The sequence below is a fragment of the Salvelinus sp. IW2-2015 genome, linkage group LG4q.1:29, assembly GCF_002910315.2.
Source record: "Salvelinus sp. IW2-2015 linkage group LG4q.1:29, ASM291031v2, whole genome shotgun sequence".
NCBI classification, from domain to species: domain Eukaryota; kingdom Metazoa; phylum Chordata; class Actinopteri; order Salmoniformes; family Salmonidae; genus Salvelinus; species Salvelinus sp. IW2-2015.
This window is the reverse complement of record NC_036842.1, coordinates 79,322,152-79,349,798: the sequence shown is the minus strand read 5'-3', so window position 1 is coordinate 79,349,798 and position 27,647 is coordinate 79,322,152.

The window sequence follows — 27,647 nt, the reverse complement described above, 5'->3', positions numbered from 1 at the left end:
GCGCGCGAAATTCAAAAATATATTTTTTGAAATATTTAACTTTCACACATTAACAAGTTCAATACAGCAAATGAAAGATAAACATCTTGTTAATCTACCCATGGTGTCCGATTTCAAAAATGATTTACAGTGAAAGCACAACATATGATTATGTTAGGTCAGAGCCAAGTCACAAACACACACAGCCATTTTTTCAGCTAACAATAGGAGTTAGAAAAAGCAGAAATATAGTTAACCTCTAACGAGCCTCTACCCCGGGTCCGGGAGCACCCCCCATCCCCCCACACACTGATTAGCATAGCTAGCATAGCTTCACAAGTAGATAGTAGCATCTAAATATCATTAAATCACAAGTCCAAGACACCAGATGAAAGATACAGGATCATTGTGAATAAAGCCACCATTTCAGATTTTTAAAATGTTTTACAGGGAAGACAAAATATGTAAATCTATTAGCTAAACACGTTAGCAAAATACACCACTATTCTAACTCCATCAGTTTCTTACTCCTTCAGGTGCTATCACCAATTCGGCTCAACTAAGATATTGATATCCACTAACCAAAAAAAACCTCTTCAGATGACAGTCTGATAACATATTCATGGTATAGGATAGTTTTTGTTAGAAAAAAAGTGCATATTTCAGGTAGAAATCACAGTTTACAATTGCACCCACCATCACAAATCGACTAGAATTACTAGATAGAGCAACGTGTATGACCAATTTACTCATCATAAAACATTTCATAAAAATAGACAAAGCATAGCAATGGAAAGACCCAGTTCTTGTGATTTCAGACCATATTCAGATTTTCTAAGCGTTTTTCAGCGAAAACACAATAAATCGATAAGTTAGCATACACACATGTGCAAATGTTACCAGAGCATCGATTCCAGCCAAAGAGCGCTATAACGTAATCACCGCCAAAATATATTAATTTTTCACTAACCTTCTCAGAATTCTTCCGATGACACTCCTGTAACATCATTTTACAATATACATATACAGTTTGTTCGAAAAGGTGCATATTTAGCCATACAAAACGTGGTTACACAATAAAAATACTAGGAAATCAAGCCTCAATATGTCGACGTCATCTATCAGAGTGATCTAGTTTAATTGAAAGCTAATCATATACTTGACTAAAAAATACAGGGTTGACAGCAATCGAAAGACAAATTAGTTCTTAATGCAACCGCGATTTACATTTTAAAATTATCCTTACTTTTCAATACAGGTTGGCCAAGTGAAGCTATACCAAACAAAATGGCGAAATATGCGTTTTAAAATATTTCGACAGAAACACGATTTATCACAATAAATATTGCTTACTTTGAGCTTTCTTCCATCAGATTCTTGGGCAAGTATCCTTTCTATGTTATAAACGTCTTTTGGTCGATAGATGTCCTCTGTCCTTCGAAATGTCCACCACAACGACCGACACCCTAAACGTGTCCAAACTTTCAGAGCGCACACAAATAAATCCTCAAAAATCGCACTAAACGGATATAAATTGCTATAAAACGGTTCAAATTAACTACATTATAATGTTTTAACAACTATAACGACTGAAAACATGACCGGAGAAATATGCGTTAGACACACGATTTGGAACGAGGCAAGTCCGATGGCCTCACGCTTCAGGCGCACGACGAGAAAGGGCGGTCCCTATACATTTTGGTCTTTATAATGGCTGTGAATGTCCATCGATTTCTATTCAAAACGTGATGACGTACAGACACCCAGAGGAAGACGTAGGCAGTGTCGGTTTCTTCATAGCATTCACTGTCGCCTTTAAAACAGACTCCAGATCAGAGGTAAAAATTCTGAAATCTGAACCCTGTCATGAAAGTGCTGTAGAAATTGTTCTGTACCACTCAGAGACAAAATTCCAACTTCTATAGAAACTAGAGAGTGTTTTCTATCCAATAATAACAATAATATGCATATTGTACGATCAAGAATTAGCACGAGGCAGTTTAATTTGGAGACCCAAATATGCTAATGCGGAACAGCACCCCTATAGTTCCAAGAAGTTAAAATGAATCACTAACCTTTGATTTACTTCATCAGATGAGTCATAGGACATCATGTTATACATGTATTGTGTGTTTTGTTCGATAATGTGCATATATATATTAAAACAAATCCAGTTTACATTGGCGCGTTACGTGCAGTAATGTTTTGATTCCAAAACATCCGGTGATTTTGCAGAAATACTCATAATAAACATTTAAAAGATGCAAGTGTTATTCACAGAATTAAAGATAAACTTATCCTCTATGCAACCGCCTGTGTCAGATTTCAAAAAGAACTTTACGGAAAAAGAATAATCTGAGAACGGCGCTCAGAGCACAATCCAGCCAAAGAAATAGCCGACATTTTGGCGTCAACAGAAGCAACAAAAACACTAAATATTCACCTACCTTCGAATAACTTCATCAGAAGGCACTCCCAGGATTCCCAGTTCGACAATAAATTACTGATTTGTTCTATAAAGCCCATCATTTAGCCACTTGTTAGCATGTTCAGCCCAGTAACATGACGCACGAGCAATCCCTCCAGATAAAAAACTCAAAAGTTCCGTTACAAGGTCGTAGAAACAAGTCAAATGATGTATGCAATCCCTATTAGGATGTTTTAACATTAAGGATTCAACCGGAGAATTTCATTGGCTGAGAGAAGAGCATTGGAACGAGAGCACTCTCTCCCGGGAGCGCGTCAATGAGACCGGGAATTCTGCAGACCACTCAGTAAAATAAGCTCCTATGAGCCCCTCCTTTATAGTAGAATCATATAACCAGAATCTAAAGATGGTGACATCTAGTGGGAAGCCCTAGGAAGTGTTTGCTCATCCATAACTAAAAGGGATATCATTTGGCACTGTTTTGAAAATCGATTTCTCACTTCCTGTTTGGATTTCGTCTCAGGTTTTTGTCTGCCATATGAGTTCTGTTATACTTAGACATAATTCAAACAGTTTTAGAAACTTCAGAGTTTTTCATACAATAGTAATAATAATATGCATGTATTACCTTCTGGGACAGAGTAGGAGGAAATTCAGTGGGCACGCAATTCGTCCAAAGTGAAAATGCTGCCCCCTGACCCGAACAGACCACCATAATGCCTGTGGCCAAGAACACTAAGGTAACCTGCCTAAATGACAAACCGATCCGTAGCACTCACATTTGTAACCATGAAGTGCTTTGAAAGGCTGGTCATGGCTCACATCAACACCATCATCCCAGAAACACTACACTCACTCCATTTGCATAACGCCCCAACAGATACCCAGATGATGCAATCTCTACACTGCCCTTTCCTATCTGGACAAAAGGAACACCTATGTGAGAATGCTAGTCATTGACTACAGCATTCAAACACCATAGTGCCCTCAAAGCTCATCAATAAGCTAAGGATCCTGGACTAAAAAACCTCCCTCTGCAACTGGATCCTGGACTTCCTGACGGGCCACCCCCAGGTAACAATACATCCGACACGCTGATCCTCAACACAGGGGCCCCTCTGTGGTGCGTGCTCAGGTGTCACGATCGTGTGGAGGAGAGACGGACCAAGGCGCAGCGGGATATGAATACATCTTCTTTATAGGAACACGAAGATGAACACGAAACGAAACACTTATACAAACTATACAAAACAACAAACGAAACGACGTGAAGCTACAAACGAAAGTGCACACACAAGCTACTTACGTTCAACATAGACAATTACCACCACACCTAAAGCCTATGGCTACCTTAAATATGCGCCCCAATCAGAGACAACAATAACCAGCTGTCTCTGATTGAGAACCAAATCAGGCAACCATAGACTTTCCTAAACACCTACACCAACCATAACATACCTAGACACATAACACACATCAACACAAACCCACACACACTACACACCAACACCCCCTATACCATATAATCACCCAAAACAACACACATACCCCATGTCACACCCTGACCTAACTAAAATAATAAAGAAAACAAAATAATACTAAGGCCAGGGCGTGACAGTCACCCCCCCAAAAGGTGCGGGACTGCCGGCCGCAAAAACCTGGACAGAAATAAAGGAGGGTCCGGGTGGGCCCTAAACTATGTGGCGGCGGCTCGGGTGCGGAGGCGGTGGCCCCCACTCCAGCATTGTCAATATCCGCTTCGGTGTCTCTGTAGATCCTGGCTGACTGGCGGATTCAGCCGATCCGGCTGGCGGGCACTCTGGCTGCCCCAGGGCTGGCGGGCGACTTGGCTGCCCAGGCTGGCGGGCGACTCTGGCTGCCCATGCTGGCGGCGGCGGACTCTGTGCGCCATGCTGCGGGCGACTCTGGCTGCCCATGGCTGGCGGCGACTCTGGCTTGCCCATGGCTGGCGGGCGACTCTGGCTGCCCATGGCTGGCGGGCGACTCTGGGCGCCCATGGCTGGCAGGGCGACTCTGGCTGCCCATGGCTGGCTGACGCTCCTGGACGATCATGGCTGGCTGACGGCTCTGGACGCTCATGGCTGGCTGACGGCTCTGGCGAGCTGGGCGGCGGCTCTGGACGCTCATGCGGCTGCGCTCTGGACGCTCATGGCTCGCTGACGGCTCTGGCAGATCCTGTCTGGTTGGCGTTCTGGCAGATCCTGTCTGGTTGGCGCTCTGGCAGATCCTGTCTGACGAATGCTCTAGCGGCTCCTGACTGACTATCGGCTCTGACGGCTCGGGACAGAACGGGCGGCTCTAATGGCTCGGGACAGACGGATGGCTCAGACGGCACTGGGCAGACGAATGGCTCAGACGGCACTGGGCAGACGGATGGCTCAGACGGCACTGGGGAGACGGATGGCTCAGATGGCGCTGGGAGACGGATGGCTCAGATGGCGCTGGGGAGACGGATGGCTCAGACGCACTGGGGAGACGGATGGCTCAGACGGCGCTGGGCAGACGGATGGCTCAGACGGCACTGGGAGACGGATGGCTCAGACGGCACTGGGGAGACGGATGGCTCAGATGGCGCTGGGGAGACGGATGGCTCAGATGGCGCTGGGGAGACGGATGGCTCTGGCCGGATGAGGCGCACTGTAGGCCTGGAGGTGGCGCCGGAAATACCGGACCGTGCAGGCGTACTGACTCCCTTGAGCACCGAGCCTGCCCAACCTTACCTGGTTGAATGGTCCCCGTCGCCCGCCCAGTGCGGGGAGGTGGAATAACCCGCACCGGGCTATGTAGGCGAAACGGGACACCATGCGTAAGGCTGGTGCCATGTAAGCCGGCCCGAGGAGACGCACTGGAGACCAGACGCGTTGAGCCGGCTTCATGGCACCTGGCTCAATGCCCAATCTAGCCCTACCAGTGCGGGGAGGTGGAATAACCCGCACCGGGCTATGAACACGTACAGGAGACACCGTGCGCTCTACTGCGTAACACGGTGTCCGCCCGTACTCCCGCTCTCCACGGTTAGCCTGGGAAGTGGGCGCAGGTCTCCTACCTGCCCTCGGCCCACTACCTCTAAGCCGCCCCCCAAGAAATTTTTGGGTTGTACTTGCGGGCTTCCAGCCTTGCCTCCGTGCTGCCTCCTCATATCGCCTCCTCTTGGCTTTCGCTGCCTCCAGCTCTTCACGAGGGAGGCGATATTCTCCGGTTGTGCCCAAGGTCCCTTTCCATCCAAAATCTCCTCCCATTCGTCATGAATCCTTTGTTCCTTGCTCCTGTTGCCACTGATCACGCTGCTTGATCCTTGTTTGGTGGGTAATTCTGTCACGATCGTGTGGAGGAGAGACGGACCAAGGCGCAGCGGGATATGAATACATCTTCTTTTATTAGAACGACGAAGATGAACACGAAACGAAAACACTTATACAAAACTATACAAAACAACAAACGACCGTGAAGCTACAAACGAAAGTGCACACACAAGCTACTTACGTTCAACATAGACAATTACCCACAAACACCTAAAGCCTATGGCTACCTTAAATATGGCTCCCAATCAGAGACAACAATAACCAGCTGTCTCTGATTGAGAACCAAATCAGGCAAACATAGACTTTCCTAAACACCTACACTCAACCATAGACATACCTAGACACATACACTCAACACACACTCAACACAAACCCATACACTACAACCAACACCCCCATACCATATAATCACCCAAAACACACACATACCCCATGTCACACCCTGACCTAACTAAAATAAAAAGAAAACAAATAATACTAAGGCCAGGGTGACATCAGGCCACTCCTGTACTCCTTGTTCACTCATGATTGCACAGCCAGGCACGACTCCAACACCATTACATTTGCTGATGACACAACTGTGGTAGGCCTGATCACCGACAACGATGAGACAGCCTATAGGAAGGAGGTCAGAGACCTGGCCGTGTGGTGCCAGGATAACAACCTCTCACTCAACGTGATAATTTCGCGGCTGTTGTCATATTGTGCCGACTTCGGCTTGCAGCACAAAGAAGTTAAAGTAGTTGACATTATCAGTGGTTTTGTGTAGAATGAGCCATCTGATTCAATGAATGATGGATCGGAGTTTGCCTTTTAGCCCAAAATGTCATTTAACTTTTACTTGTACTCATCCCGGATCCGGGAGCACCCCCCAAAGTAAAAAAGCTGACTAGCATAGCCTAGCATAGCGTCACAAGTAAATACTAGCATCTAAATATCATTAAATCACAAGTCCAAGACACCAGATGAAAGATACACATCTTGTGAATCCAGCCATCATTTCTGATTTTAAAATGTTTTACAGGGAAGACACAATATGTAAATCTATTAGCTAACCACGTTAGCAAAAGACACCATTTTTCTTACTCCACCATTTTCACTCCATCAGTAGCTATCACCAATTCGACCAAATAAAGAAATAAATAGCCACTAACCAAGAAAAAACTTCATCAGATGACAGTCTGATAACATATTTATTGATAGCATATGTTTTGTTAGAAAAATGTGCATATTTCAGGTATAAATCATAGTTTACCATTGCAGCCACCAGTCACAAGGCTCGGACTAGAATAACTACAGAGAGCAACGTGTATTACATAATTACTCATCATAAAACATTTCTTAAAAATACACAGCGTACAGCAATTGAAAGACACAGATCTTGTGAATCCAGACAATATTTCAGATTTTCTAAGTGTTTTACAGCGAAAACACAATATATCGTTATATTAGCATACCACATGTGCAAACATTACCCCAGCATTGATTCAAGGCAAAAAGAGCGATAACGTTATCACCACCAAAATATATTAATTTTCACTAACCTTCTCAGAATTCTTCAGATGACACTCCTGTAACATCATATTACAACATACATATAGAGTTTGTTCGAAAATGTGCATATTTAGCCACAAAAATCGTGGTTATACAATGAGAAAAGTAGCCAAACTGGCCAGAAAATGTCGGGCGCCATCTTGGAGAGTGACTTAGTCTAATCAATAAATAATCATAAACTTGACTAAAAAATACAGCGTGGACAGCAATTGAAAGACAAATTAGTTCTTAATGCAATCGCTAAAATTAACCTTACTGCGCAATACAGGGTGCGCCAAAGTGAAGCTACCCCAAAAAAAATGGCGGCTTATGCGTTTAACATTTTTCAACAGAACAGCGATTTATCAGCATATATAGTTCTTACTATTAGCTGAGCTTCCATCAGAATCTTGGGCAATGTGTCCTTTCTCCGGTCTAATCGTCTTTTGGTCGAAAGATGTCCTCTTGTCCTGTCGAAATGGCCACTAACGTTCGGCATGTACCGGAAAAGTGTCCAACTCTTGAAAGTGCGTCACAAAGAAATGCCAGAAAATCGCAATAAACTGCTATAAACTGCTATAAGTCGGTTTAAATTAACTACCTTATTATGTCTTTAACACCTATAACGAATAAAAACATGACCGGGGATATAGAACTTGCTAAACCAAAGCTTGGAAGGAGGCCAGTCCGACGTCCATCGTGCGCCAAGCGCAGGGCAAAAAAGAAAGGTACTTCCGCAATTTGGGTTTATATAAAGTCCCAGATTGCGCAATCGACCCCATTCAAATTGTCACCACTTACTGACATCTAGAGGAAGGCTTAGGCAGTGTTTGTAGCCCCACAGCATTCACAGGGACTTATAAACTGACCTGGGAACAGAGGCCAAGATTTCTGAAATCTCACTCCCTGGCAGGAAAAGTGCTGTAGAATGAGTTCTGTTCCACCCACAGACATAATTCAAACGGTTTTAGAAACTAGAGATTGTTTTCTATCCAATAGTAATAATAATATGCATATTGTACGAGCAAGAATTGAGTACGAGGCAGTTTAATTTGGAAATGTAAAAAAAAAAATAGTGCTAACAGCTCCCCCTATTGACAAAAGGTTTAAGGTGCTCCAAAGCATTTTACTCTCATTCTTTATGTAATGTCTCTTTGTTTCATAGTGTAGTTTCCTCTTCTTTTTATTCAGTTTAGTCATTCGATTTCTCAATTTGCAGTATGTTTGCCAATCGGTTGTACAGCCAGACCTATTTGCCATCTCTTTTGCCTCATCCCTCTCCACCATACAATTTTTCAATTCCTCATCAATCCACGGGGATTTAACAGTTAGTACAGTCATTTTCTTAATGGGTTCATGCTTATACTGTAAGTAACTGGGATAAGCAATTTCATAAATGTGTCAAGTGCAGCGTCTGGTTGCTCGTCATTACATACCATGGACCATCAAATACTCTTCACATCAACAACATAGGAATCACTACATAACTTCTTGTATGACCTCTTATACACAATATTAGGCCCAGCCTTTGGAACGTTGGTTTTCCTAGATATGGCTACTATATTGTGGTCACTACATCCGATGGACTTGGATACTGCTTTCCAAAAAATTCTGCAGCATTAGTAAAGATATGATCAATACATGTTGATTCTTTCATTCCTGTACTGTTTGTAACTACCCTGGCAGGTTTATTATTAACCTGAACCAGGTTGCAGGCACGAGTTACAGTTTGACGCTTTCTCTTGAGTAGGCAGCCTGATGAAAGCCAGTCAATATTAAAATCATCCAGAAAGTATACCTCTCTATTGATATCACATATTATCAAGCATGTCACAAATGTTATCCAGATACTGCCTGTTAGCACTTGGTCATCTATAGCAGATTCCAACCAGAATGGACTTCAGGTGAGGCAGATTAATCTGCACCCATATTACTTCAACAGTATTTAACATGATATCCTCTCTAAGGTTTACAGGAATGTGGTTCTGAATATAAACAGCCACACCTCCACCTTTGGCACTTCTGTATTTTCTGTAGATCTTATAAATATGTTATAGACACTCTTGGACACTCTAACTGACAGTTGTGGCTGCTTTGCGTGATGTATTGTTGTCTCTACCTTCTTGCCCTTTGTGCTGTTGTCTGTGCCCAATAATGTTAGTACCATGTTTGTCCTGCTGTTGTGTTGCTACCATGCTGTGTTGCTGCCATGATATGTTGTTGTCTTAGGTCTCTTTATGTAGTGTCGTGTTGTCTCTTGTCGTGATGTGTGTTTTGTCCTACATTTTGAGAAGTGAGAAGTATGGACGAAATTACAAGATTATGTTATAATACTTGTATTGCATCAAATGGTTGTTTTATGCAACATAATAGAGGGTTCTTATAACTCTATTGTGTCTGTCTGAACTGAAAGTGGGCCTCCTGGATATAACACTGACAGGAGATTTACGATGTATTTCGGGATACCGCATTCCAGAGCATGGGTTAATGTTTCTGTAATGGGGTTCCAGGGGGAGATGGCTCCAGCATGGAGTTGGGGGGCCAGACACTGGTCTTTACACAATGAGAACTGTTTTTACAGCAGATACTGTCTTCTGTGAATTAAGTATCTTTCATACAAATCTTAACCTTGTGACCCATTCCATACATTTGTGTGTCATGTAGACTGAAGGAGGATGGACTTTGCTTTACAATGCTGTTCTTAGTGATCACCTCTAGGTGTGATTACTGACCAGCTCCATTACTGCAGTAATTAAATAATAAAGTTTGATTGTTTGGAAGAAATCAAAAATTCTCTATTTTGAATACAATACTTCCACCACAGAAGGCCTCTCACCCCTTTTTTGCGAGGAGTGCAGTGGGGAGCTCAGGTTTGTTCTTTCTAACTGTGCCAACCATGGTGATCTTCCTCTTCATGAACTGCTAGCTGAGTTCATAAGAGGTGAAGAAATTGTCACACGTGACATTGTGCCCCCTCAGTCCATCTGTCACATCAAGCACACCCCACATCCCCTGGTTCTTCTCCGGGCCTCCAATGGTCGGCTTCCGTGTGTAGACTTGCATCTTCCAAGCGTAGCTGGATTGTGTGTCACACGCCACCCATATCTTGACGCCATACTTTGCTGGCTTGCTGGGCATTTACTGCCGGGAAAGGACAGCGACCTTTTGACAAAAGAGATTACTATCAGTAATTAGTATCTGTCTCACAGAAAACAATCACATGAATCAATGATATTACAGAAATACATAATAAAAATAACAGTGAAAATCACTTACATTACAGATATGAAAATAAAATGTACCTCTGAATTGAACCAGTTGCTCATCCACTGTTACTTCAGGCCCAGGGTTGTAGAGGTTTGGCAGACACCCCCACCCACTTCTCCCAGACCTCTTATGGCTGCACGTTTATCTCTCACACATCTTGCAGGTCTTGACTCGAGGGCTGGTGTGATGAACATGTAGAATGTTGAGGCAATGTCCTGGGCATGGGAGACTGCATGTCTTGTGGGCCCTGGGGTCATCCTTATGACATTTTGTGCTGCCATCATGCCCTGGTTGTTATATGGTGACAAGGACCATGTTATTTTGCTGTTCTTTGACAAAAATGTTTGTCTTTCAGCTTGGGGGATTTCTTCATCTGAAGATGATGCATCATGCTCTGGGTTGTATTCTTCCCCATCTTCTTTTTCAGATACCTCTTCTAAATCATTGTTCTCGTGTTCCTCCTGGACATCTGAAAAAATCAGATCTACGACCTGTTGGGCACTGAAACGTTGTCACGAACCGGCTCAAAGCCCGTAACAAAAGGGAGACAACGTGGAGATAAGGAATAACAAAATATATTTATTAACTAAGTAAAATATACAATGATGTGTGTAATCAGTAGTGTAAGTGAGTGTTTTGCATGCATGAATGTGATAATGCAGGGTGTTGAAAGGTGCTAAAGCAAACAACCAAAAACCACCAAGATACACAACAAAATCTGTAAAGGTATCTGCATGGAGAGAGTCTCTTCCATGAATGGGGAAGTGGTGTATTTATCCTATGACACAGCGGGCCCAGGTGTTTCCCATGTAGCTGACGACCCTCCCAACTCCGCCCACCGGTATCCTAATAAGGAAACAAGAACAAAGAGAGAATACGGCAGACAGAGTGGGAGGGTCGTCACAAACGTGCACTCATGGCTTCAGCAAAGAGAAAACAGGGGGGACTGTCATTTGCAGCACCTTTATAGCCTCTGACTGCATTAACCATTAGTAAACAATACTTTCAAGAAATGTTTATTTTGTCAGAAATGTTGTTTATTTTGTCTGAACTGAGTCATGTGCGGGGTCGTGGAGGGGAGATGCTGCACATGCACAAGAACGTTTTTGTTAAATCAGTAGCAAACAATCTCAATTCATCATTGTGTGTGTGTGTGTGTGTGTGGTTTTTGTGGTGTGTAAATGATTTTATAACTGCTGTGTCAAAAATTACCCAAAGACAATATTTGTACCCTGGTGGTGTACAGCTTTCATGGAAATATGAACAGACAACGTTTCACTTTTTATAATGTTGTGGTCACTCTAGGAAAAGTCATCAAATTTCAAGTTGAAAATATTTAGGGACTTTCAGACCATGAAAAACAAGATTCTCTGGTCTGATGAAACCAAGATTGAACTCTTCGGCCTGAATGTCACATCTGGAGGAAACCTGGCACCATCGCTACGGTGAAGCATGTTGGTGGCAGCATCCTGCTGTGGGGATGTTTTTCAGCTGAAGGGACTGGGAGATGAGTCAGGATCGAGGGATAGCTGAACAGAGCAAAGTACAGAGAGATCCTTGTTGAAAACCTGTACTCAGGACCTTAGACTGGGGCGAAGGTTCACCTTCCAAAAGGACAACGACCTTAAGCACACAGCCAAGACAAAGCAGGAGTGGCTTCGGGAAAAGTCTCTGAATGTCATTGTGGCCCAGCCAGAGCCCACACTTGAACCTGATCGAACATCTCTGGAGAGACCTGAAAATAGCTGTGCAACAACTCTCCCCATCCAAACTGACAGAGCTTGAGAGGATCTGCCGAGAAGAATGGGAGAAACTCCCCAAATACAGGTGTGGCTAGCTTGTAGCGTCACACCCAAGAAGACTTGAGGCTATAATTTCTGCCAAAGTTGCTTCAACAAAGTACTGAGGAAAGGTCTGAATACTTATGTAAATGTGATATTTCCATTATTTTGTTATTTTACATTTGCAAAACTTTCTAAAAACCTGTTTTGCTTTGTCATTATGGGGTATTGTGTGTAGATTGATGAGGGGGAAAAACAACTGAATCAATTTTAGAATATGGCTGTAAAGTAACAAAATGTGGAAATATTCAAGAGGTCTGAATACTTTCAGAATTCACTGTATATGTGTAACTGATAGATATAGACACACACTAACACTACATGTTCATGTTTTCAAATGTACAGTACAAGTCAAAAGTTTGGACACACCTACTTATTCAATGAGTTCTATATTTTTCCTATTTTCTACATTGTAGAATAATAGTGAAGAAATCAAAACGATGAAATAACACACATGGAATCATGTAGTAACCAAAAAAGTGTGAAACAAATCGAAATATATTTTATATTTTAGGTTCTTCAAATTAGCCACCATTTTCCTTGACAGATTTGCACACTTGTCATTCTCTCAACCAGCTTCACCTGGAATGCTTTTCCAACATTCTTAAAGGAGTTTCCACATATGCTGAGCACTAGTTGGCTACTTTTCTTTCACTCTGCTGTCCAACTCAACCCAAACCATCTCAATTGGGTTGAGGTCGGGTGATTGTGGAGGCTAGGTCATCTGATGCAACGTTCCATCACTCTCTTTATCGGTCAAGCCTGGAGGTGTGTTGGGTCATTGTCCTATTGAAAAGCAAATTATTGTCCCACTAAGAGCAACCCAGATGGGATGGCATATCGCTGCAGAATGCTGTGGTAGCCATCCTGGTTAAGTGTGCCTAAATAAATCACAGACAGTGTCACCAGCAAAGCACCCCCAAGGTGGGAACCACACATGCTGAGATCATCCGTTCACCTACTCTGCGTCTCAAAGACATGGAGGTTGGAACCAAACATCTCAAATTTGGACTCATCAGACCAAAGGACCAATTTCCACTGGTCTAATGTCCATTTCTCGTGTATCTTGGCCCAAGCAAGTCTCTTCTTCTAATTGGTGTCCTCATGATAAGCTTCAGACCACACTATCTACCAATAGAGTTATCTATATTTTTCGTAGCCATTAATTTACCATCCCAAACCGATGCTGGCACTAAGACCTTACTCAACGAGCTGTATAAGGCCATAAGCAAAAAAGAAAATGCTCATCCAGAAGCGGCGCTCTTAGTGGCCGGCGACTTTAATGCAGGCAAACTTAAATCTATTTTACCTACACTACCGTTCAAAAGTTTGAGGTCACTTAGAAATGTCCTTTTACTTGAAAGAAAAGCACATTTTATGTCCATTAAAATAACATAACATTTATCAGAAATACAGTGTAGACATTGTTAAGGTTGTAAATGACTATTGTAGCTGGAAATGGCAGACTTTTTTATGGAATATCTACATAGGCGTACAGAGGCCGATCATCAGCAACCATCACTCCTGTGTTCTAATAGCACGTTGTGTTAACTAATCCAAGTTTATCATTTTAAAAGTATAATTAATCATTAGAAACCCAGATATAGCACAGATGAAAACTGTCATGCTGATTAAAGAAGCAATAAAACTGGCCTTCTTTAGACTAAGTATCTGAAACATCAAAACACACATCACGACGAGAGAAACCACAACACTACATAAAGAGAGAACTAAGACAACAAAACAGCATGGCAGAAACACATGACAACAACATGGTAACAACATGGCAGCAGCACAACATGGTAGCAGCACAACATGGTAGCAGCAGAAATGTGGTTCAAACATTATCGGGCACAGACAGCATTCAAAATATAACTAGTACTTTTGGGTGTCCTGGAAAATAAATGGAGTAAAAAGTACATTAAGTACATGTAGTAAAGTAAACGTCAAAAGCATAAATAGTAAACTACTTTAAAATATGTTTACTTTAGTACTTTACACCACTGCTGACCGGTGGCTTCAAAGCCTCTCACTTGCCAAAACATAGCATCAGCAATCAAGGGTTTATATACATCACTGGACACGTTTTTAGCCCGATGTTCGGGTTCTGGATCAGCTCCTGTTGCATTTTTACAAATTGTAGGAAATCAGAGCAAATCCAGAGTAAAACGTAATGCCGCAGCCTGTAAAGTGTAAGCACACACCCCATTTGTGGTTGTTGGCTGTCACAGGCTCCTTCCTGGACACTCTACGGGCACCTTAGGGCGTCCCACTAATTGTCGAACATGTTTAAGATATCCAGCCTCAAATCTTCCATTATTGCCAAGTGTGAGCAGTGCTCTGAGCAGATGAAAGGCATGTCCTACTCAGCCAATCAGCCACGCAGAACTATAAAGGTTCTCTTCCAGTACAACACACGCACGCGCACACACACACGCGCAGGCACATGCGCACACACACTCTAGTTGGTCTGCTGGGCTATTTTACAAGTCACATTTTAACCTGTTCTTACTTCAAGCTCTTTCTGCAAAATATACAATCCATATTGTCCTCCTTTTAATGTGTGTGCCCAAATTTGCTTATTTGTCGCTTTTGTCTTTTGCTTTTTCAGTGGCAATTTTAGCATGTAAATCTTGGTGGGGCAAACTGGAAAAAAATGTAGATGCATGCCAGCAAAGCCACTACACAACACAGCACTAAACAATACATTCATTGCACTATAACGGAGACAAGCGGTGCCCACAAACTGTTAGGGCCTACATAAAGCTGTCCCAACAGCAGAGCTTTCTTTCCAGCACAATGGAGTGAATCCTTACCACCGCTACATCTGGCTATCAGCAGAGCTTTGTCTGGCAGCGAAACAATTCATTCAGCCTCGTTTACTGCCTTTTTAAAAAATATGGCTGACTTGCTAAAACAAATGTGGTTTCTACTGACAATTGAGATGTACAAACTATGGCATAAGGTAATGATGAGTGGATGAGGCATTCTATAATTTCGATTAAGACATTAAATTAATGAGCGAGCTAAGACGGACGTAGTCAATATAAATATGTGTTCAGCACTTTTGAAATGTACAGTGACAGAACGCAGAACATGGGCTGCTATTACAGAATTTTCCCTGTATACCAAGTCAGAACCGTAGGATAAATAAAGGGGGCATATAAGCAGACAATGGAAGATTTTACAATATTAGATTTCTCAAAAACAGGTTTTAGGCTACATGTGCACCACCAAGTCAGAACCGTAACGCGAGGAGAAATTAAGAGGTGAAAATAGACTAAATTATTAGGGTGAGGCACATGGGCTACTAACAGCTTTCTACATAACATACACTTAGTATTACTTTCTTAGCTCCAGTGTACATATCTCCCTGGCATATTACATCATTTATGCAGTAGCATACAAGACATTTTTGGACTCCCTTTGTTGGCACATTTTTTCATCAAAGAAAGATTTACAATTCCGAATTGGATGACCGTTCAAAACGTATATTTCCAGTCTTTGCACGTATATTCCCAACTTCCCAGTTGCAATACTTGTGGTTAGCCACTGTCACGATTCCTTCCAAACAACTCATTGTGGAATTTGCGATTTACATACTTGTTGTGTAATGTTTATGTCCAATGGCCGATGAGCACTGATACGTTTTATCTATAATTTAACTTCATTATTTCTATTCATATGAAAGGATTAAAAAGTAGATTGTCTACTTGATTTATGATGATGACTGCTAGCTAACATTTGGAAAGTAAGATGTTGACATGATCAGTCCAATCAAAGCTACTCTAGATATAACGTGATTTGACGTCATTTTATCTGTTGCCAATGACCTTGAGCCTTCTTGGAAGGGCACCTCTAATCTAAGTCTATGGCAGGACCCAAAGGGCTCACATTCTTGCCATCTACTCTTACTAAAGGCGGGTGACGTAGTGTCCCCATGAGTGACAGAACACTGAGCCAATCACAGTGCAGTGCTCCTATTTTCTGCTGGCCTGCCCCACCACCACAGAAAGCACTGAGCTAGGCTGAAACACCTGCATTTTGGATCTGTAGTTTGTATGCGGCTTTATTAACTCAATGATATATATTTTTCTTACATTGTTTGCAAACTGATATGTGACACGTATTATTGCCAAATTAACAAGCAAAACTGGCAAGCCCCCCCAAGAAATAAAAATAAAATATATATCTACATATTTGTAAAAAATTATTATTTGCTAAATGCCCTGAATGAAGTGTCGCCACTCCCTACCTTATTAAAAATGATAGTCCATCACTGTCAATAGTGAATTATAATTGACTTTTAGAGCGGAAGGAGTTAAGAAGCTACACTTCCACTTGTATTTTGTTTCAGTCGAAGCATATTGAGCCTAATGGCGCTCTGAGTCCTAGCCGACTGAAGGATTACTAGTTGGCTTGACTGAATCGTTAAATGTGAGAGGTTCTCTGATGGGTAGAGTCCAAACACCTGGGAAAAATCGTGAGCACTTAGTGGTTACTTCAGGGCCAGGCTTACTACTAGAATCTATTGAGTTGCAATGTCCCATCAGTTGAATGTCCAAATCAACCCAAAGCAGGGGTGTAAAACTAATTTTGGCCCAGTGGCCGCAATAGGTCTTCAACAAGGTCCGGAGGGCCCCACTGGAATTTGGTTATATTTCCTCTACGTCAACATTTAAAAAAAATTGTCCTCTATCAATAGTTTTGTAGTTGTCGATTCTCCCTGACTGTCTAGCTTTAATTTTGGTGATCACTAGCGAGCTGGACACTGTCAAGAAACTGTATGAACGTAAAAACAAAGTTTTTATAATTTTAAAGTATATTGAGTTTGTTTTCCTTCCCTCCAAAATATGTGCAGAACAAAAATATAAATGCAACATGTAAAGTGTTGGTCCCATGTTTCATGAGCTGAAATAAAAGATTCCAGAAATGTTCCATATGCATAAAAAATGTATTTCTCTCAAATGTTGTGCACAAATTTGTTTATCCCTGTTCATGAGCATTTCTCCTTTGCCAAGATAATCGATCCACCTGAAAGGTGTGGCATATCAAGAAGCTGATTAAACAGCATGATCATTACACAGGTGCGCCTTGCGCTGGGGACAATAAAAGGCCACTCTAAAATGTGCAGTTTTGTCACACAACACAATATCACAGGATGTTTTAAGTTTTGAGGGAGCTCGCAATTGACATGCTGACAGCAGAGAATTTAATGTTAATTTCTCTACCATACGCTGCCTCCAACGTCATTTAGAGAATTTGGCAGTACGTTCAACCTGCCTCACAATGTGTAACCACACCAGTCCAGGACCTCCACATCCGGCTTCTTCACCAGCGGGATCGTCTGAGACCAGCCACCCGGAAAACTGATGAAACTGAGGAGTATTTCTGTCTGTAATAAAGCCCTTTTGAAGGGAAAACTCATTCTGATTGTCTGGCCCTGGCTCCCCAGTGGGTGGGCCTATGCCTGTGCCCCTGCCCAGTCATGTGAAATTCATAGATTAGGGCCTAATTTATTTAATTGACTGGTTTCCTTATAGTAACCGTAACTTGGTAAAATCATTGATTTTTACATTTTATTTTGTACTCAAAGTACCCGCGGGCCAGATTGGACCACCGCATGTTATTATTAGTTTTTTTAATATATATTTTACCCCAATGTTGTGATATCCAATTGGTAGTTAAAGTCTTGTCACATCGCTGCAACTCCCGTGTTAACTCGGGAGAGGTGAAGGGCGAGAGCCATGTGTACTCCAATATACGATCCTGCCAAGCCGCATTTCTTCTTGACCTACTGCTCACTTAACAGAAGCACCAATGTGTCGGAGGAAACTGAGAGCGATGGGACGCTAGAGAGCGATGAGACAAGGACATCCAGGCCGGACAAACCCTCTCCTAACCCGGACGGCTGCGACACATCCTGGGATCAAACCCAGGTTTGTAGTGACGCCTCAAGCACTGAGATGCAGTGCCTTAGACTGCTGCGCCACTCGGGAGGCCCAGACCACCGTATGTTTGACTATTTATATTTTATTTTACTGTTCGATTCACATTATTTGATGATTCGGTTCACCGCGATTGAACCTAAACCCAACTGCTACAAAGCTGAAGCAAATCATTTGATTTTTTTTTTTTAATTGTGAAAAATATGAATTTAATGAATCACTAAATTTTTCATTTTGAGACATGTGAAGTGAGGCATCTGTTATACAGTAAATAACATTTACTGATCTCTTCACAATTAATTGAAACAAATGGGACTACTGGTATACTGTGGACAACTGTTGCACAGTCCAAAACAGCCACCAAATGAATGCACACAGCAATATGAACAGGTCATTTGTAATAATCATTGCCATTAATCAAAATGATCCCTGGATAGATTCTAAATGAATGACATTATGAAATATTGCGAGGACATAATCGGACAGTCATTATTTTGGACCGTGGGCCAGCCAAAGCTGTGGCAAGTCATCTAGCTGAACAGGTTAAAGCCTTGAAACAAAAATGACATTTCAGATATAAGTTTACTGACTACCAAGCTGGATGAAAGACGAAAGATGAAAGCTGGTAATATAATTTAGAAGTGTTAAGACTGTTTACCTTTCTACTCTAAGATACAAATAGCAGCACTTCCGCAGGTCGTGTGATCATTTTTGAGTACTGCAATGATTAAATAGGTTTGGGTTTTAAATGTTAGCAGTTTATGTATGGCAATAAACTCCCACAGAAAGAAGACTGAATAAGAGCAAATAACATAGCTAAGATTAATTTAAATGATTTATGATGAGCCACTTCAGTTTTTAATTTACACAAAGCATGTTTAAATGAAATTAACATAATGTGTATTTAAATACCTACATCATTACTGTATTTTTCCTGCTGATAGTGAAATCACAAACTATACATTACCAGCTGTCCTTTTTAACTAAGGAAGGAATGGGTGAGGGAAAGAAGACAACTGACATACATATGTTGTTTCTATATCTTGTTTATCATCTGTCTGTCTGTATATTATGTTTATTGTGGCAGCACCATTTCACCAAGTCAAATTCCTGTACATACAAATATATTTGGAGAATAGAGGTGATTCTGATTCCAAACTTATGCCCTTTCAAAAATAGAGATCAAGATCCATGAGATTGTTCAATTCAAACACACTGAAGAAATAACACTCCAGCAGCGGACATGGGCCAAATGTATCTACTGAAAACACAACACACATAAAACATTGACTCAAAATGTGCAATTACACCAAATAACATCTCCCTTCCCATCAGGCACATCAAAGGCTTCCCATGCCATTGCCAAATCCCTCATGTGATATCAGATCCAGGGTAATTCACCCTCTCAGGCTGGCCTGCTTGTTTTGTTTAGTGCAACCGGGAGGCTATCGTCTGCCACAGGGGCCTACATTGAAATTCCAGCCACACGTCACGCACGGGTACTACATCATTAAGGCTGGGGGAGAAATAGAAGGCCTTTGACTGATAAGTGACAGAGGGAGAGCACTAGATGTTGTGAGCAAAGGGAGGAGGGGATTGAGATTGAGATGCTGGGATGCAGCAAGACTGTGAGCTCACATTGTGCACCAGGCGATGGGAAAACAATCAAGCTGTTTTTTTCTCACACACCTCAGCATTGACCCTCCTCCACCACCGATTGCGATTAGACCCCGGCGCTGATGATTAATCGATTGATTTACGGGTGCGCACAGATTCATTTGCACTGACCACCATGAAAGCCTCTGCGGCGAAGCAGAGGTTCTGATATCTGACTCCATCTCTCTTCATCCCCATTTCAAAAATACAGAACATTCTATGTTGCTACTGTTCTGAGTCACCTTCTTATCTTCTCTCCACATCCCTCCTTCCTCCCCCACTTCCACCCCCACATAAAGCACAACTCAGTGGTGGAGTACAGCAGCTGGCAGAGTTGCAGAAATATGTCAAAAAGTCCCCGACGTCTCCCTGCTCTCCCAGCAACAAGTAAAAACACTGCTTTAAAAAATAATATGAATCTCAAACAGGATGCATTAATGTTTGATGATGTTCTGCATACAGGATGCCTCTGCAGATGTATTTACATACCCATTTCAAAATAAGATACCGTGGAAATACGATTCAGCTTACATGCTGCTCTGATTTAACCCTGGATAGAAACGCCATACCTATAAATAGACTATCATGACGGGAAACAATATTCTGTAGACATAGCTATCATGTACCTTTATTGTGTTTTATACTCAGTGAATTTTAATATATGTAATGTTGTCTCCAGCTTAAGCAGCTTAATATGTATTTTCAAAAGTCAAGCAAAATCAACCAATCAATGAATCCTCACTCATGAACACTTATTAGGCTACGTGTCATCTGTGGCTCACTGTTAAGAAGTTGTATCTCGGACATAGACACATTACATTGACATTTACATAATTTAGCAGATGCTCTTATCAGTGCGACACACAGGAGGACGTAGGGTTAAGTGCTTTGTTCAAGGGCATATCGACTGATTTTTCACCTAATCAGCTTGGGGATTCAAAACCAGCAACCTTTCGGTTACTGGCCCAACACTCTTTACCACTAGGCTATTCTGCCCCACTACTCTGCCCCCAGTGAAAGGACCTATTCTATAGAAGCCAACCACACCAATACTTATCAGAGAGACTATCATCATGATTTCATGTTACTTTCTTTAAAATTGCGCAGACATGGTTGTATGATTTCCAGAAAGGAGACGTTGGAGAGCAAAGATGAAAATGAACAGGAGAGCTGCCTTAATTGTGGTGAGACAATTTGGCTTCCAGCTACCCCTCTTTGTCTAGATGTCAGTCCACCAGAAATATAATTAAATACTACTCTCTCTGCAATAACAGGGGTCTATCACAATGTGCTATTTGGTTCCACAGTGGGGGAGTGGAGACCAGATACACCATGGTGTAATCTTAATGCCAATTAATCCCACAAGCATGAAACCCTTGTCAAAGCTAAAATACCACCTCTACAAGATCAACGACACAACCTCTTCCGCATACCCAATTGCAGTCGGTTATCTCATGTCACTGATCCCTACAGATCTGATAGATGCTGCTCTGCCTTACCATTGAGCTAGTCTACATCTAGGGACTGTTCCTCAAACTCAACAGTAAGGGCCTTACAGTAAAGTGGGCTATCCTTAGAGTCTAGTGCCTATGCTTCCTCTCTCTTTCTCTTAGTAACCCGGCGCCTTCTCAGGATCGTCCAGGCCAGAGCTTCCACCGTAGTACACTATGAGTGGGCCGCATTCCTCTGGGTTGGCTTAGCCCAGAGACACCCCTCCTACGACTCCGTCCAATGCACTTAGTACCTATGGTTCGGTCTCAGGTTCCTTTATACTAGCAGCTTGTGTTCCCAATGGACTAATCAACCAGATGCAAAAATCACTCAAGTCAATTTCAGAAACCTAAAGTAAAACGACACGCACTTCTATGACTCTTTAATGACACAGGGTTTCAGAACAATAAAGCAAGTTTATTAAAAACAGGCATAAAAAAATCCCAGTTCAATCAATCAATCACAAATCAACAACACAAATCAATGACAAGTGAAAATGGACAAAGATCAGATTGATAGGCAACTTCAGCGCCCTTAACTAAACCCTTATTTTGGTGCCAATAAAATAATTTTCGTCTAACATTTTCTGAGAAGCACAGTATTTAATAACAAGAAAAACAGGTTCTTACCTTCTACAACCTATAAACTGTTTTTTGTCTCCCCCCTCAGGATGATCAGTCCCTTAGTTGGTGTCTAAAATTCAAACAGTTACTTTAACACTCCTACCAATAAGGTAACCTTGCTTTAACAGTTTAAGAATAAAAACAAACTTGTAAAATAAAAAAATAAAAATATATCTGAAGCTAAAAAGCTACACCAAAATCTTTCTCCAGCTGGCGACAGGTTCTTCTAACAAGCTCAAAGAGAGTCGTACCCTTCCCAAAAATCCTGCCTCTTTTATACCCTTAATCTTCCTTTCTGCTAACTCATTGTGGCTAACACCTACTCTAATGACGCATTCAGTGGTTGACGCCTGACGCCTTTTCTCAAAAAGGTATTTTTAAGCGCCCACTAGCCCCCACTTTTTCCTCGCCTCAGCATGTTACTCCAACCTGGGGTCATTCTACAGTATATTAGTCTAGTACCCTTAGGACACTTTTAATTCTTAAACATAAACATCTAAAACGTTTATTCTTAATTAAACATTAACCCTTCTTATTTCACTCAATCCTAATCTCCCTCTAACCTACTTTATTTATTACATTACATCTTAAACATTCAATATTTTAATCATTTCAACATTTTAACATTTCATTATCAACCTCCTACAGGCACTAGAACTCTATCCTCTAAACCATATTCAAACCATAAACAAACATATTCAAAATGCATTGTACCTTAAAGCAAACAAACATCTCATTCTTAACCATTCTACTACATCACTTTAATCACCCTTCAACATTTCCCAATGTTTTCAACCTTTAACTTTAAATTATTCTTTTAATAACTTCCAGTCCAAATTCTGCTTATTTTCTTTACTCAAATGTCAATTTTCTCTCAATGTTCATTCTTCTTGGAGCCCCATGTGTAAGTGAAACTTCTTCATGTGTGTGGGTGTATGCAAGTGGCGTCTTCCTACCTATGCCCTCCTTCACTAAAATGTTACAGAAACTGGTCCTTGGCATGCTATTCTTAACACCCTATTGGGATCTGTCAGTCTTCAATGACTACCTGTCATAGTAGTTGATGGAGTTAGTGGGTAGGGGGCCTGCTTAGGAGCAGGAACAGATCCATAGTCATAGTGGTTGGTGGGCAGGTGTTGGGCAGGGGGCCAACTGAGGAGAAGGCAGCAGAACCATCTCACCATGCACGTGCATGTGACAACCGGGGATGTGGTGGAGATTATTCAACGGGTGGGTCTAATCCCGAATGCTGAGTGGTTAAAACCGTATTCCAGCTGGAGCCTATTCCACAAGTTACCACCGGCTAAATCAATGACGTTAAAAAGCATATTTACTCTGTTCCATCTGACTGCCCAGCTAAGCAATTTATAAAGTTGATCTCCACTGTAAAAAGCATTTAGACATTATCTCACAATTCTTTTAGACTAACATTTCGTTTTCAACAGCCGAGATTTGTATAAACCTTGCTGTCGGTCTCTCCGACATTTGCAACATTGTTTCAATATTCAAATTCGATCTTCAGCTGTCCCATAGTAATGAACGTGTCAGGAGTCGGGCGAGACAGACAGGCAGGCAGCGTTTAACAGCCAGTCAAAATCATGAATCAGCAGGAATCATTTTTATGGATATATACAAATACATGTAAATTGAAAAACTGTGCAGCTAGTTTAAAGTGATTGTGTTAGCTATGTTGTTGGCTAGCTCCTCTGAACAACACTCCTGACGAGTAAGCACATTTTCTCTGCCAGATGAAATCCTGCCTCATTAGCTCATTGTTTTGGATGTATCTAAATAAATGTCTCTATAAAACAGCTTAAACAAATGCAAATGCAGCTTCTTTGTTGTTATTCTGGCTGCACTTTTTGACGTGACTGTAAGTTAGCCATAGTTGGCAAGCTAGCAAGCAAGGGATAAGAACGTTGCCAGCTGGTATGGCAACGTAACATTTAGAATGAATGACTGGGTCCATAGATACAGAACAAAAAGACTGAGCGACTGGGTCACGTCTCTAGCAACCGAACCAATAAAACAAACGACCAGCCGGCTTGGGTAGCAACCCTAGATTTGTGTCAGGACTATATCTTGTGGAAGGATGAAATAGTATGAATAAATTCATGAAAATAACATTTTTTATGAAAATATGTCAATCATTATATGAATATGTTGGTAACCCGTTGAATAAAGGTGATAATGCCAGAGAATCCGGTGTTTGGAGGATATATTGGCACAGTTTGCTGGCCCGAGACAAAATATTTCCTTCAAACAACAGCTTCTCGGGCATTATCACTTAATTAAACTGATGTAACTGTGTTCAGTGTTAACTACTTTCCATAACTATCACATCCCTGGACACACCAAATGAATATAAACATGCTTCAGTAAACCCACTGCGTACAGGCATTCTTGTAGTCTATTGAGGCTACATGGGAGACATTGGTCAAACACAAAATATTATCAACACAATCAAGTTTCATCAACATAGCTCCTATAGCTTGTTGTTATTGCAAAAAGTCAATTCACACTATTCTTTAGCCAATAATAGGAGCACTAAAAGAGAGACCCAAGCTACTGTCCCTTTTTTCTCCATTACATTTAGGCAAGTGGCAATCTCTGCTACTTATACAATGGACTGGAGGATTCAGCCAAGGGTAGTTACAAAAGAAGAGTTGAGAAATTACAGTCACTTACTTTGGAGCCGAACTTCATTTGGAGAGGGTGGTTCTTTCAAGCTCTGTTTGGGCTAATCTTCCCCCTCTCCCCCTCTATCTCTCAGAGAACAAGCTTGACAAAGAGGCTGTGCGGATACGCATTATGAGAGAGGTGGGCCTGTCTGGCCCAAGGATGGCATCTACATTACCATGAGCACAAAATCCTATTCCAGAGACATTGGTGGAACTGGAAAAAATCAATCTGAGATAGTATTAACCAGCAGGCAGCAATGTCATTATTGCTTCTCCGATGCTGTTTTCACACCTGGGCCTTGCGGCTTGTGACAGCAGCTGATGTACAATAGAACCTGTTCCAGAATCATATTAGGGGCCAAAATGATACAGATGCGTACAACGGAAATACTAAACTAGGATGTAACATTTCTGAAGGAATGTAGCCCAGGAGACAATGTTATCTGCTGGCTCCTATAGTAGAATTTATGGAACAGACAGCGCATTATGTTACAGAATACAAGTATATCTGACAATGGTAATTATCTCTGACATTTGAATATTAAGAGCAGGCTCTATCTACTTTTAAGGTAACCTGGAGTTAAGAAGGAAGACATGATAAGGGCAAACCACAGTAATGGTTTACCTGGACAGTTTCTTATGACACATTCATAACACATTTATTAGCATGTTATATGTGCTTTATGATATGTCATAATCCAAGTCATAAAAAATGAAACAGGTAAAGTATTTTTATGTTTATGTGCCCAGTAGATCTGAAGCAAACAGAAAAACTGACATAAGCCTTTTGATGCACGTATGAAGCCAGAACAGCAAGCCTCCATAGAAACATAAGATGAATTAGCCAGCAAACTGAGCCAATGAGATGAATGGATACAATTGATGTATGGTATTGATAGGCTCAAGGTTGTGACGATCAATACAACCACTTCATGACAATGGCAGGGTGAGTCGGTGGCTTATGTTATTATGGAGGATTACAGTAGAATGCTCATGTTTCATTTGGATGACCTTGACTGCTGAGTCTCCTGTACACATCTGCACATCATTGCTATACTGTTGCTAGCAAATTGTGTTTCTCCCCCTCCACTTTCAAAAGTTTCTCATTTGAACCCTGGATCGACCAGTGAAACAGAATTAGTGAGCACTGTGCTGAGTTGTATCCTCATCTTCCATCTTCATTCAATACAAATGGAATGGCCCTTACCTCCAGTGTTCACGGCAGCCAGACCAGAAATTCATTTTGGACCAGAAATTCACTTTCAAGTGTTGTGTAAGCTTTTCAGAGAACTGATGGTAAAAAAAGCTGTAGCCTACCTGCTGGCCAATATGAAGATGATTGTCTGTTATTGCTTTGATTAAATGAATTTGCCATCTTAGTTAGTTGAGAGAAACCCAGGTAAGGATAAATACCAGAGGGGGGAGAAAAATTGCCAGTAGGACAAACAACAATGCTGCTGGTGGATATTTTTTCACAGCAAATTGAAACAGCCGACGATTCGTCTTAGAAAACAAAGTCCTGAAATGAAGCCTTGCCTTAAAAAGACAATATAGATTTATGTCAGAGATCGTACACCAAATTAATCAATGAAATAACTACATTACATGTGAAATAATCATGCAAACATAGTTTTTCTATTCCATTTACAATGGCTTCAGACTCGATTTAAGTACACTATATATACAAATGTATGTGGACTAGAGGTCGACCGATTAATCGGAATGGCCGATTAATTAGGGTCGATTTCAAGTTTTCATAACAATCGGTATTTTTGGACACCGATTTGGCCGATTTTTATTTTTATTTTTTAAATGTACACCTTTATTTATCCTTTATTTAACTAGGCAAGTCAGTTAAGAACACATTCTTATTTTCAATGATGGCCTAGGAACGGTGGGTTAACTGCCTTGTTCAGTGGCAGAATGACATATTTTTACCTTGTCAGCTCGGGGATTCAATCTTGCAACCTTACAGTTAACTAGTCCAACGCTCTAACCACCTGATTACATAGCACTCCATGAGGAGACTGCCTGTTACGCGAATGCAGTAAGAAGCCAAGGTAAGTTGCTAGCTAGCATTAAACTTATCTCATAAAAAACAATCAATCAATCATAATCACTAGTTAACTACACATGGTTGATGATATTACTAGTTTATCTAGCGTGTCCTGCGTTGCATATAAACGATGCGGTGCGTATTTGCGAAAAAGGACTGTCTTGCTCCAATGTGTACGTAACCATAAACATCAATGCCTTTCTTAAAATCAATACACAAGTATATATTTTTAACATTTACATTTACATTTAAGTCATTTAGCAGACGCTCTTATCCAGAGCGACTTACAAATTGGTGCATTCACCTTATGACAACTTTAAAACCTGAATATTTAGTTAATATTGCCTGCTAACCTGGCTCGTTGCGAACTCTGTGAAGACTATTTCTTCCTAACAAAGACAGCCAACTTCGCCAAACGGGGGATGATTTAATAAAAGCGCATTTGCGAAAAAAGCACAATCGTTGCACGACTGTACCTAACCATAAACATCAATGCCTTTCTTAAAATCAATACACAGAAGTATATATTTTTAAACCTGAATATTTTGCTAAAAGAAATCCAGGTTAGCAGGCAATATTAACCAGGTGAAATTGTGTCACTTCTCTTGCGTTCATTGCACGCAGAGTCAGTGTATATGCAACAGTTTGGGCTGCCTAATTTGCCAGAATTTTACGTAATTATGACAACATTGAAGGTTGTGCAATGTAACAGGAATATTTAGACTTATGGATGCCACCCGTTAGATAAAATACGGAACAGTTCCGTATTTCACTGAAAGAATAAACGTCTTGTTTTCGAGATGATAGTTTCCGGATTCGAC